The sequence below is a fragment of the Anser cygnoides genome, chromosome 2 (genome assembly GCF_040182565.1).
Source record: "Anser cygnoides isolate HZ-2024a breed goose chromosome 2, Taihu_goose_T2T_genome, whole genome shotgun sequence".
NCBI classification, from domain to species: domain Eukaryota; kingdom Metazoa; phylum Chordata; class Aves; order Anseriformes; family Anatidae; genus Anser; species Anser cygnoides.
In genome coordinates this window covers 61466589-61479129 of record NC_089874.1, presented here as the reverse complement: position 1 = coordinate 61479129, position 12541 = coordinate 61466589, and the positions used below count along the sequence as shown (strand labels likewise).

General features: G+C 38.4%; 1 protein-coding gene across 4 annotated transcripts in view; it reads left to right on the top strand.

The window, feature by feature from the left end:
- POU6F2 (POU class 6 homeobox 2) overlaps positions 1–12541 on the top strand; it is a 328816-nt gene that overhangs the window by 285195 nt on the left and 31080 nt on the right. The window lies entirely within an intron of this gene.

Sequence of the window (12541 nt, the reverse complement as noted above, 5' to 3'; positions counted from 1 at the left end):
CAAATACTCTGACATAGCTGGGTTTCAAAATAAATGGTTTGTTTCAGAGGTTGGATATGTCATATTAGCATCCACCCAGCAGATAAGAGAAAGAGAAATAGATCAGAGAGTGATCAGGACATCAGGGAGACAGTTTAGAGAGAGATGAGAGAGGCCAGGTACATCTTGTAATGTTTTAAAAAAAGCCAGCTAGCAAGAAAGAAAATGTATAAATAGGTCATTGCAACCCAGCTCAAAAAAGTTTAATTTTAACTTGTTAGTCATCATCTCCAGAGGCCTAATCCAGTCCCTTCATTGCAGGCTGTGCATTAAACTGAGTTATGACTTATTTGATAACATACATAGACAGACAGCCTTAAAGTGAAGGGAAGATGATATCAGACTGATACAGTGCACTAGCTTTGAGGTCGAACCAGCACCATTTGGAATGCTAAACTTTCCCCCTTCTCTCTCTCTAAGGCATTTCACATAGAGTAGATATAGACTATCCAGAAGAACAACAGTATTTATATCCTGGAGTACCTCTGTCATAACTGATCCACTGAAATGTGTCTCAGCTATCACACCTACTGTCCAGAGACAGTGAACCACCTATCTTTGCTCTCAAGTAAATACATTAATTAAAAAACAGAAGTTTTTTTATGTCCATTTTTGAAAGATACGCCTTTAGCTAAACCAGAAAGTTTAAGAATCTCTGGGTGCAGAGGGTAGATTAATCATAACATTCCCACCTTTGAATGATAACAGTATTTAATCGGCATTAGCAAGGAATGCTGCATTCTCTGTCACATCAGGGATTTTTTGCTACGACTACCAAGACAAAAACCTGCCTGCAACAGTTAATGACTAATTAGAAAAGGTAATATGTTGGTTTTTAAGTTTTCTTCACAAAGATCCAGAGAGAACAAGCTACCTGATGCTTAGTTTAACAGATTCAGAAAAGTAAAGGAAACCCTGATAAGATTCTCTTCTATGAAACCTTTTGTGAAGTTCACAAGATTCAGAAAAACAAAGCAAACTCTTATAAGACTCTCTTCTATGAAACTGATTGACTGATTGAAAATGTTCTGCAATAGCAATCATAAACTTTTTTTTTTTTTGTCAATATATAATAGGGTATAGAGAGGAAGGACAGGACAAAATCTAGGCAACCTTTTTTGCCAGCTTCTCAAACAGTTAGGGTAATTATTTCAAATCTGAATGTTAGACAGCTGACCCAGAAATGTTGTTAGTAATATACAGAAGCATTGCTTGTTCAGCTATCGTAATGCTTCTGTTAATATAGGGATGAAGTTAGAGTTTTACTTACGTAGAATTCCTTACCAACAACATATTACATCCTGTATTTTGGAAATAAGGTGTCACTATTAGGTGTGCTACAACAAAATACTTTTTTTCTGAATACAGGTAGAAATATATATGTTAAATATTACTGAGCTGAGCTCAAATTCTCATAAGAAGATCCATCAATGGAAAAAGAAAAAAAGCATTTACCGAGGCAAGTTGCACCCTTGGCTTCCTCTTGCCTTTTATTTCTCCTTAAAATCATATGCAGTGAAAAGAGAGAGCAAACATGAATGATGCATGCCTGATTCACTAAATCATTATGGTCTCTGGCAATAGCACAAATGCAGAAATGTTTAAATCAGCTTTATACTACCCAACAAATGATGCAAACGGAGCCCTCAAAGAACACACAGTGAGGGGAGATAAATGAGCAACATGTCAAGAAGGCCATTTCTCACTGAGTTTGCATTGAACATGGAAATTTGACTTCCAAGAGATGGTTAGGGAATCTTTATAATAAATCTTCAGTCCACAGTCATCGCTATGTCCTCTTTTAAACTTACTTTTTAAGTGCTGTGTAAGTTATACCCTCCCCAGTGAAATGTGTCAAGATATTACCAGCCAAGTTGGTCATTTAAGTGAATCATCACTGTTTCCATGTCTGTGTTTGTACTAGACAGGGATGGTCGAACAGATTTAATTTTGTGCATATATTGAACAGTCTTTCAACCGGTGAGGTTCAACTTTTCAAAACCTTTTATTATTTAAGTATTAATTCACAAAGGGGGCGGGGGGGAGGGGGGGGAGTGGAGCATCTTTCTTGAAATAGCCTTTGTGATTTTTTGATTTTATTCCTCCTTTTTTGTACAGCTGAGATATTCAGATGTTCAATATAAAGACAACCCTTTTTTCCAAATGATTAAGAGGCTGCATATGAATATTAGAAATAGCTTTGGTGTTCAGCAAAGTCCTACATCTCTTTAGAGTCTTAACTTTGAATTCATTTTTCCTAATTTTATTCACATGAAACTTAGATTTGGCTGCATCAAATTTAAGCTAGTGGCTTAGTCTTCTATGTCATCACTGGAAAGAAATGGGCACTCTTGAAAAGTAAAACATCTCACTGATCTCGTGCATGTATTTTAGGCTGAGATGAGTCGCATTGTGGAGATTCCTCACTTTCTATGTTGACTGGAGAGACCTCAGATGACAATCTGCAACTAGACTTTAATGTTAGTTGGTTAATATTAAATGACATAAATTCCATCCCTTGAATACCACATACCAGTTATTTTTAGTGTGTTAAAGTCCTTTCTTTTGATAATGTTATCATTAAACTCCCCATGGTAGTCACAGGAGTTTTAAATCAGATCCTGGTAGCACCCGATGATGGCCACACAGAACTCAGTAGTGGTTGACCAGCCTTGGTTTGGGGATATCTATAGGTATTTTCAATCTTTGTGAAAATTGTGATCCTGTTTTACTTGTTCACTTGTTTGTGTTTCCTGTATAAATAGAGAATTAGCATCCCAGAGACCAAGATAATATCTGTTTTACTTTGTTAATATGTTCTTTACTTGATCTAAATAATAGAAATGTGAAGGGAGGTTCTTTTCAGCAGCTTTTCTTACAAGTAGGATTAAGTATTTCATCTGTTGCAGGTAATTATGTAAAAATCAGCTGTGAGTAAATGAACTTAGCACTTCTGAGGTTCTTATGATTTAAAAGAAGACTTTGAGCCTGTAGTAGTCAGGATGGTATCTCTCCGTTTGACAGATTACTTTTGCATTTCTCTGAGCATTTACTTTGTTGTTTTGGTTAGGACAACAAAAGGATGCACTAAATCCTCAGACCATAGGACAGTTTAGAAGTACTTCCAGCACAGCTCCAACCAGCAGATGCTACAAATGTCATGAGAGAGTCATACCGCATAAGAATTTCTGTCCTAAAAAATAGCCTAAGGTGCCTGTGTTCAAATAATTTTAGGTACATATCTAAGTCAAACTGATCAAACACAGTTGGGCCATCATAATTATTTCCAGCTTTACCAAATATTACTTGGATTTTTATTTATTCTCCCAAATTATATATGCTCAAAAAGGGAGCTCTCATTTCATTCCAAATATTCTGCTTTTATTCAGAAACAAAACTGGAATGTTTCTCATGGAATTCTTCTTTTTTTTTTAACCAACAAAGACTGCACCTTAGTCTGTATTTCAGATGGTTGTGGTGTTGGCTGATGGCTAACTGATGGCTAACTAAGCACCACCACACCACTCTCTCACTCCCCCTCCTTAACAGAAAAGGGGAAGAAAATGTGAAAAAGACTCAGCATAGGGAGTTTAACATAATTTATTGCTGATTGCTAACAGACTAGAGCAGTGAGAAACTAAAAGCAAACTAAAAACACTTTCCCCTCATCCACCCTCTTCTACCTCCCCCCCCGAGCAGCGCAGGGGAATGGGGAATGGGGGCTGTGGTCAGTCCCTGATGCTTCGTCTCCGCTGCTCACTCATGGTCACTCTCTGCCCCTGCTCCATGTGGGGTCCCTCCCACGGGATGCTTTCCTTCCCGAACTGATCCTGCAGGGGCTGCCCACAAGCAGCAGCTCTTCAAGAACTGCTCCCACATGGCTCCGTACCACAGGGTCCATCAGTCAGGAGCAAACTGCCCCAGCACGGGTCCCCCATGGGCAGCAGCTCCCAACAGACCTCCTGCTTCACCATGGGCAGGTCCAGCCCAGAGTCTCCTCTTTCAGGGACTCCTCCACAGGCAGTAGTGTGGGTATGTGTCACGCCATTGTACACCATGGGCTGCAGGGGGACAGCCTGCTCCACCAGGGGACTCTCCACAGGCCGCAGGGAAACTTCTGCTGCGTGCCTGGAGCACCTCCTGCCCTCCTGCTGCACTGACCTTGGGCACTGCTGGGCTGTTTCTCTCACATTTTCTCACTCCTCTCTCCCAGCTGCTGCTGCAGCTGTTGTTTTTTCCCGTTCTTAAATCTGCTCTCCCAGAGGTCCAAACAACATCACTCATTGGCTTGGCTTTGGCCAGCAGCAGGTCCCTTTTGGAGCTGGCAGGAGCTGGCTCTGATCTGACATGAGGCAGCTGTTGGACTCTTCTCACAGAGGCCACCCCTGCTGCTCCCACCCCGCTACCAAAACCTTACCACATAAGCCCGATACAATGGTGTAATTACTAGCCTATCAAACAAAAATTAGAATCATACAACCTTTTACCTGGGGCTAAACCCAATGCACTTAAACACCCTTCGCAGGACTTGCACTGAGTGTATGAAGCAGAAGATAATGTTGCTATTACTATGCCACTCAATAGAAACTTAGAGAAAGAAGTTGCCATCTCTACTTTGCACCTCTCCAGCCAGTCTTCTGTATGGGAGCTGTAGCATCTTGTCAGTTAACTCACTCTAATTGGTTTCTGTTTCTTCTCTAATTATAACCCTTGGCTGCTGCACAGCACTGTTTATTCTTGAACACTGTTTTTTTTTTTCTAAACTTTCTATCAAAATCACCCCCTTTGAAAGGCAAGATGTATGATAAAGAATTTCAATACTTGTGCTATCCATGTTATCTCTTGTTGCTCACAATAGAACCTGAGTCATTGTAAAAATGCACCAGAAGTTTGTATTTTATATGATGAACATCTGTAAAAGAAGGGGGAAAAGGAGCCAACAGTTCTCCACCTGACTCTGCATCTTAAAAAAAAAAAGGAAAACAGCCATCCATGATTGTCATGGATAAGAGTACAAGTCATTCACCTCTGGAAAAGTGATGCAACTTTTCTAGGTGTAAACTCATCAACATAATTCTAATGAGTTATGGTCTTTGTTGTGAGAAATGAGAAATCGTGTGGTCTCACCCTAAAGAACATTAAAAAAACATTACTGACAGGAAATTGAAAAAGTAATATATGTCTGAATGAATATGACAACTTTTTTCTGATAGAGCAGATAGATAAATGTCATATACAAGTTTCAAAATACATTTAATTTTGCCACCACAATGGATATTCTCTTCATAAGATATATATGAATCAGGTTTGAATCATAAAACTTGACTGTGATAAATAAATGCATATTTGATAACCTTTTTTTTTTTGAGAGGGAGAGAGGCTTATTTCTTTTTTGAGGTTATTTGTTGTTTACACATCTTTAAGTTTTCATTTCTGAGCAAAGGAGCATGGATGACAAATTTTATGTACAGTGAGCCTGGACGAACTTTCTTTTTAGTCTGAGAAATGGGTTACTTTTGTCATCCCTCTTGGGGAAGGGATGAGGGGGAAGGTGAGGGAAGGAAGGAAGGAAGGACAGACTGGTAGATCACTGACTCTCAGCTCTCATTGTCAGACATTGCTGAGTGTTCCAGTGGTGGATGGTGGTGCGTGAGAATCACATGCAAGTATTTTCAGAGCAATGGGCTGGAGGAAGAGTCACTGTAGACAGCACACTGCCTGTTATATTTTCTCCTGCTGAGAGGCAGCTCTCAAACTAGGGGCTGGGTTATTCATGTCCCACCAGATTATAAAATAGGATTCCTGTTAAAAGCTGCAGACTAAATGGAAGATTTAGGTTCTTGCAAAAGCATATAGCTTTGAGGGAGGAGGTAACAAAGGGAGCGTCCTCTTCTTTTGCATTTTCCAGACACAGATTCACTGGGGAACCAAGGGGACTTTATTCTGTGCCGTTGGAGCATACAGTGTAGTACACATCCTGACAACACGCAGGCTTACTCACCCTTTTTAAAGTGGGGACTACCTCGAACCTTTCTTTCTACAGTACCTAGCACATCAGGCTTCTAGTCATTAGTGGAGTTCTTGAAGTCTGCCCTAGTGCAAGTGCTCTTGGAGACCTTATCAGCGAAGAATGCTGTGGGCTTCTAGAGAAGGAAACCTATTGTGTCTCCAGAAGCATCCCTAAGGATTCCAGTGTTGCACTTAAAACTATGCTAAAGAGGAAAGTTTAATTACATTTTATCACCTCATTTATAAATTTTTTAGTATAAATTCCTGCAGCATTGTGAGCAGAACTGGATGACTTTTTTTTTTTTTTCATTGCTGACTTTTGATGAAAAAATTGCATTTCATCTAAATACAAAACGTGACATTTTGACAAATTCTGTTCAGTAAAAATATAAAGTACATTGTCTGGATAAGATTTAAGTGCCTCATTTTTACATGTTTTGTTTGAAAATTTAGTGATTTTTTTTTCAAGTTTAGAAAGGTTAAAAGGAATATGAAATATTTCAGTTTTGATCAGAAAGGACCAGCTTACCCAGAACAGTTTTTTCAGATTTTTATTTCATTTTATATTTAGCTTTAGTTCCATCTTGAAGTGAAAACAAAAATGAAATAACAGAATTTCCTACTTTCTTTACAGAACTACTCATGAGTCATCCAGTTGGTTTGCATGGGGTTGCTCCACTGAGCAGAATGGGTTTTGTGTAAAGAGGGTAAAAGAGAAATAATCCCTACATTTTTCTACCTTTAGATGAAACCAAGGCCTAAGATAACCACTCAAAACCAGACCTTGGCTGTGCAAGGTATAAGTAAGCCTGAGATTGTTCATAATTTAAAAAGAACTACAGGCTGCATGTAGACTTAAACATCAACCTGTGCGGTATTCAAGTCCAAGGGGCCATTATATTCAGGTCAGTAAATTTACTTATAATTTTTATTAGTCAAAGTCATATCAGAGAGAGGCCTGATAATATTACGCAGGCTTAGCTCCAAGCTAAAATGGAGTCTGGAGATACTGGCATTATTTTCAGTGAATGAGAAGCCATGAGATGAAATCTTCCTAAAAAATATTACCTTGCAATTGGCAGCAGAACCCTAGCAGACCATTGAGTGCAGTAGAACCAGTGGACCATTGAGTGAAACTCAGTGTCTCTCGTAAATGCCTTTTGGGATTCCAGTTATTCATTCTGCTTCTGACTCATAAGATCTATACTGTGATATGATTCAGGACAGTTTTTCTCCCAGTATTAATTGGGAGCTAAAAAAAAAAAAAAATACAGCTATTGTGTATGTCAAGATCAAATATGTTTTCATACTAATTACTTTGCCTGAATGAAAAGGGTTAAAAAAAGGAATTCATGGTGTCCTGAAAGACTTGGTGGGTAAAACTATGAACAATCAATATTTTTGTAGTCCTTAGTACATTTGGTGTTGCTATTTTGGGATAGTGTGCTATCTTGGCAATTAATAATATTTCTTTTCTGCCTAGCCTCTTCTTCAAAACTTATTGGCACTGTTCCGTTATCTTTATGCATTCAAAAGGATCAAAGAGCTTTCATCTTTTAATGCATTTTACTGTGCCTTGCTCTGTGCAGGAAGAAATATTGATACTGTTTCAAGGGCAGTTAATATATTCAGTTCTGTCTTAGAAATGAGCACAATTCCTTGACTTACAAAATTGAAAATCTGCTATTACCCACAATTAAAATGTTCTATATACGAATTATACTGTGGCATTTGCACTTCTCTCATCCTCTTCTGCTGTAATTCGCATACACCAGGGAACCTTCTCCACTATTGCTCCAAGATTAAATAAGAACTGCTTTACAGAGGGTTCATATTATTGAGACTTCATTGTTTTTTAAAAAATGTATTACAAGGACATTTGTAAGTACAATATGCATGTTGACAATACATAAAACTAAATTACATTTTGCAGTTGCTGTTTCCATTTTTCATATCAGCAATGTTCTCCTTATGGATGGTTCTACCGTTTTCAGTCTTATTAGCCAATATCTTGCTCCATGAATTCTTATCAGGGAGACTACTCAAGGTAAGACAAAGCCTGAATGAAGGAAGCAGCATCTGGTTGTCCTTACTGCTAGTTTTAAATGTTCATATGCTAAAGATTATCTGTGGTTAGGTCCTCTTCTTCTTTCAGGCAATGAGTATGGTACGTCACTCCATAAGGAGTCTGCATGTTTCGTTGGTATCATTTCCTCATTAAGGCATTGCCTTCCTGGAGAGAAAGGCTGAATCCGGCCAAATGTAGACTGGCAACGTCAAGATATGGAAGTGTTCTGGATGTCCCTGGGGAGGAACATCTGGATTAAAAACAGAAGAGAAAGGCTGGAACCGGAGCTGTGAATTATGTCCTCTGAACTTAAGAAGGATCTGTTATTTCAGTGCAATTCACCGAGGTCCGTTGACACCCCAGCTGCCACAGTTGCACAAATAAGTTGTACAAAACACTAGCCCTATGGAAATACTTAAAGTGTAGAGATAAGGGTCTCTTTTAGCATTATTGTTTCATTATTTCCTCCCAAGCTGTAGCCATGCTCTTAAACTTTCTCAACAGTGAGTAAAAGTGACATATTTTCCTTTTGTATTGATAGCATTTCAGTGCTGATGAAGGTAAAGTAGTACCCCCTTAGTTCTTCCCTGAGGAATCCTAGTAAATTTTACCAGACAGTGCAGCCATGTTATCCCACTTTTTTGTCTTGATAGAGTGCATCACAGTCTCTAGTTAACTCAGCTAAGAGGAAGTATGAGCATGTAATATAATACAGCTTTTTGTTTGTTGGTTTTTTATTGACAGACAGCATTGTTGGTTGTTGTTTATTGTCTACAGTACCACTATAATCATGACCAAAATACTGTGCTAATGGCTAGTTCTAACACAGAAAAAAAAAAAAATGGCTTGTCCAAAATAATTTTCAATGTAGTGTAAGACAAGTGGCAAATATGCAAGCAGAAAAGGGATCCTGTAAACAATTGAGCTCTTCCCTTACATTCCCCCTTTTCTAGAGTCAAGATAAAGGAGCCCCTGCCCTTTGGTCCTCTGCAGGACACAGACAAAAAGAAAGGGAAATCTTTGTAGGACTGATACAGAGACAACCTGCAAGGATAGAACATGTACAAAATGTCTGTGATTCTCCACCTTCCACAGAACTGGCCTCAAGGATATGGGTTCTGAAGACAAAGATGAACTAGTATGAATGCATATCAAAATACCTGAAAAGAAATTTCACTTTGCCAGTCTGTATCAGGAACATGTTGCTTCAGTACAGTAACAATGTAGGTGCTAGAGATAGGATTATTTCAGGGCCATTGTAACTTTTAATAAGAAAATTACAGTTTTCTAACTCTTCCTTAAGCAAGCTTAGAGACCAGCCCTGAATGAAACTGATAATTAAGCTGCATGTTCTCCTCACAGGTTCACAGAAGGCAGTCTCTTGCTAAGTCTTACCCAAATTTGAGAATAATATAGTTATATTTAACTGCATTTTTGAGTTAGGAACAACCTGAGTATACAAAAAATAAGTTGATAGCCTTGAGAGGGACTCAAATCCGTATATAAACTACTGCAAACAAATGTATTTTGGACAATGGAAATGGAGCAGGGACTGAATCCTGGATATTCATCTCCAAATCCATGGACAGCTACCTCTTGAGTTAAGTGCCATTTCATTAGGAGAATGTTTTGTCCTGAGAGATGCTAGGAACAGTCATTTGTGGTTGATACCAGCACATATACCAAGTGTCTGTATTACACAACTTATTATAACTGTGATTTGTATCATATGATGGCCAGTGTAAAAATTTAAGTCAAGCTGTTAAGATGTGAGCAGAAAAATACCTTTCTTTCATTTCTGTCTGTCAGTTCAAGTGAAATGGATTAATGATGCATTTGATAATATGAGGTACCTTAGCCATTGCACTTTCAATCAGTGAAGCATACACTATCACTGTTAACACTGAAGAGAAGAAACAGCTGAGGGTATTTTCAGTGAAATAGCCACCTTGGACATAAAAAAGATCTACCTTTATATGGTATCTTTTCTTGATTAACTCTAAGGTAGCCTTACAAAAAGTACTTAAGGCTCATAGCAGTACTTCCAGGGAGATAAATAGTATTTTTGCAAACATATTACAGAAAACTGAATGGAGGAATGGAATTTTAATGACCTTCTAAAGGTGAAGTGATGGACAGAGAAGCATGCTGAAACAGCAGCCATACCAATTTTCACAAGTTAAAAAGGCTAAGACTGGCTTATATTTGGCTGACAAATTTAAAAGGAAGCTTTGGTATTGAAATGAATAATCAACTATCTTTCTCATGATAGTGTGACAAAGCAAAATTATCTTTGTTCTTTTGAAAGATTTCTTTTCCTAGAGATTGCTATCTACAATCTTGGAGTTATGACCATTTTCCATCCAAAAAAAATGTTATGACCCATCTCAATTTTCCAACCTACTTTCAGAGATTTTTTTTTCCTTCTTGTCCTAACTTCCATGTAACTTTGCTGCATCACAACTAAATTCCACCCTCTAGGCTGGAATATTGGTTTCCATAGAGATAATCTACAGTCTGGGTGGGGAGTAACCCAGAATGGTTCATTCCACCATAGTCATACTGGTGATTAATGTTGTACTTTGTTCTCAGGACTCTGAAAATCTGTTGTTGAAGAAATGCATGCACTATTAAATTTAAAGCATTTCAGTAGTACATTTGTCTGGTTAGGTTGTTCATCTCAGACTTGCCTTGAGCATTTGTAGGCTATCACATTAAAAGTTAATTTTACTTAATAAGGCCAACAGCTTTTTTTGTTCAGCCCAGAGCAGAGCAGGCTGAGGGGAGGCCTCATGGCGGCCTGCAGCTCCCTCACGAGGGGAGCGGAGGGGCAGGCGCTGAGCTCTGCTCTCTGGGGACAGCGACAGGACCCGAGGGAACGGCATGGAGCTGGGACAGGGGAGGGTCAGGCTGGATATCAGGAAAAGGTTTTTCACCCAGAATGTGGTAGGACACTGGAAAAGGCTCCCCAGGGAAGTGGTCACGGCACCGAGCCTGACAGAGTTCAACAAGTGTTTGGACAACGCTTTCAGACATATAGTCTGATTTTTGTGTGGTCCTTTGGGGACCCAGGAGTTGGACTCAATGATGCTTGTGGGTCCCTTCCAACTCAAGATATTCTATGATTCTATAGATCTGAGTTTTCTCTTGAATTTTAAAAAAGCCCAGGCCATCTAAATCTTTAGAAACATCAGCTGCAGATAGGCATGACTTTGTATTTCAAACAATGTCTTGTTGCACAGGTACAATGTTAAATATCAAATAGTGAAATGATGGGTGGACAGACAACTACTATGTCATCCAGAGTTATTGCATCTGTGCAACAAGATCAACAGTATGTGGAGAAATATGATTGTATAACAACAATGTTGAGTATCATTGCTACTGATTGATTTCAATACCACCACTTAGCCTTCTTGTAGAGAATTTTAGTTAAATCTGAAATGATTGAATTAATCAGCATGACTAACTTTGCTTTTAAGAGTTACAGATTAAAAACATCTGGTGATCTGTGGTAAATATTTTATATGTGCATGTAATTTGATAGTGAGAAGATGAGAGTAGATGCTTCAAGAATATATTGACAGACTACAAATTCTTTGACCTATAATCCAATTAAAGATCTGGGGCCCTAAGGATTGCATTTGAAGATTATTTGATGGTTAATGTTTTCAATCCAGTTTATCACGGAGAAGCATCCAAGAAAAAAAAACATTGGTATTTTAAACAGACAAGTCAAGGCTAGAATAAAACATCATAAAGCCTTCAAAGTCATTTGTCCAAGATAGATTGTTATTTCCTCAAGAACTTTCATAAGTGAAAATTAGAAAAGAAAATAACTCTTTGAGGGTTCCAAAATTAACAAATTTGCAAGCCATTATACTTCTGGTGGAATAACCTTCTCAGGAATTGCATCACAAGATAAAGCAGTGACAGCAATGAATGTGTACTGAAGGTAGTTAAGAGCATGTCATCTCCTTAATCCAGCTTCATGTCTATGCAATGCAAGTTGAAAAGAGTAACCAGAGAAAGAAGCGAAAGCAGAGCACCATGAATTCTCCTGCTCAACCAGATGCTGGCACTGACAATAGTGTGTAACATCTCTTTTTTGAAAGGGTAATATTACAATTTGAAGAATTAAAACAGTGATGTTTTAGTGAGAACTGTTGTGGCAGTAGAGAACATTATCTTCTACGCAAGATTATTTCTCAATAGCAGCGCTTACTTACAAAAGACAGGATCAGAGACTAATTACTAAGTCCTGCCTCACTCTTACTACTGAGATCTAGATAGCATCTCTATAGTAGACCAGTACAGTGTAATACAACACCAAGTAGCAAAACTCCTCAAAACAAGCTGATAATGTCACCATAGCATGGAAACACCCGAATCTCATTGGTATGCATTGTGCTCAACCTAATTAGG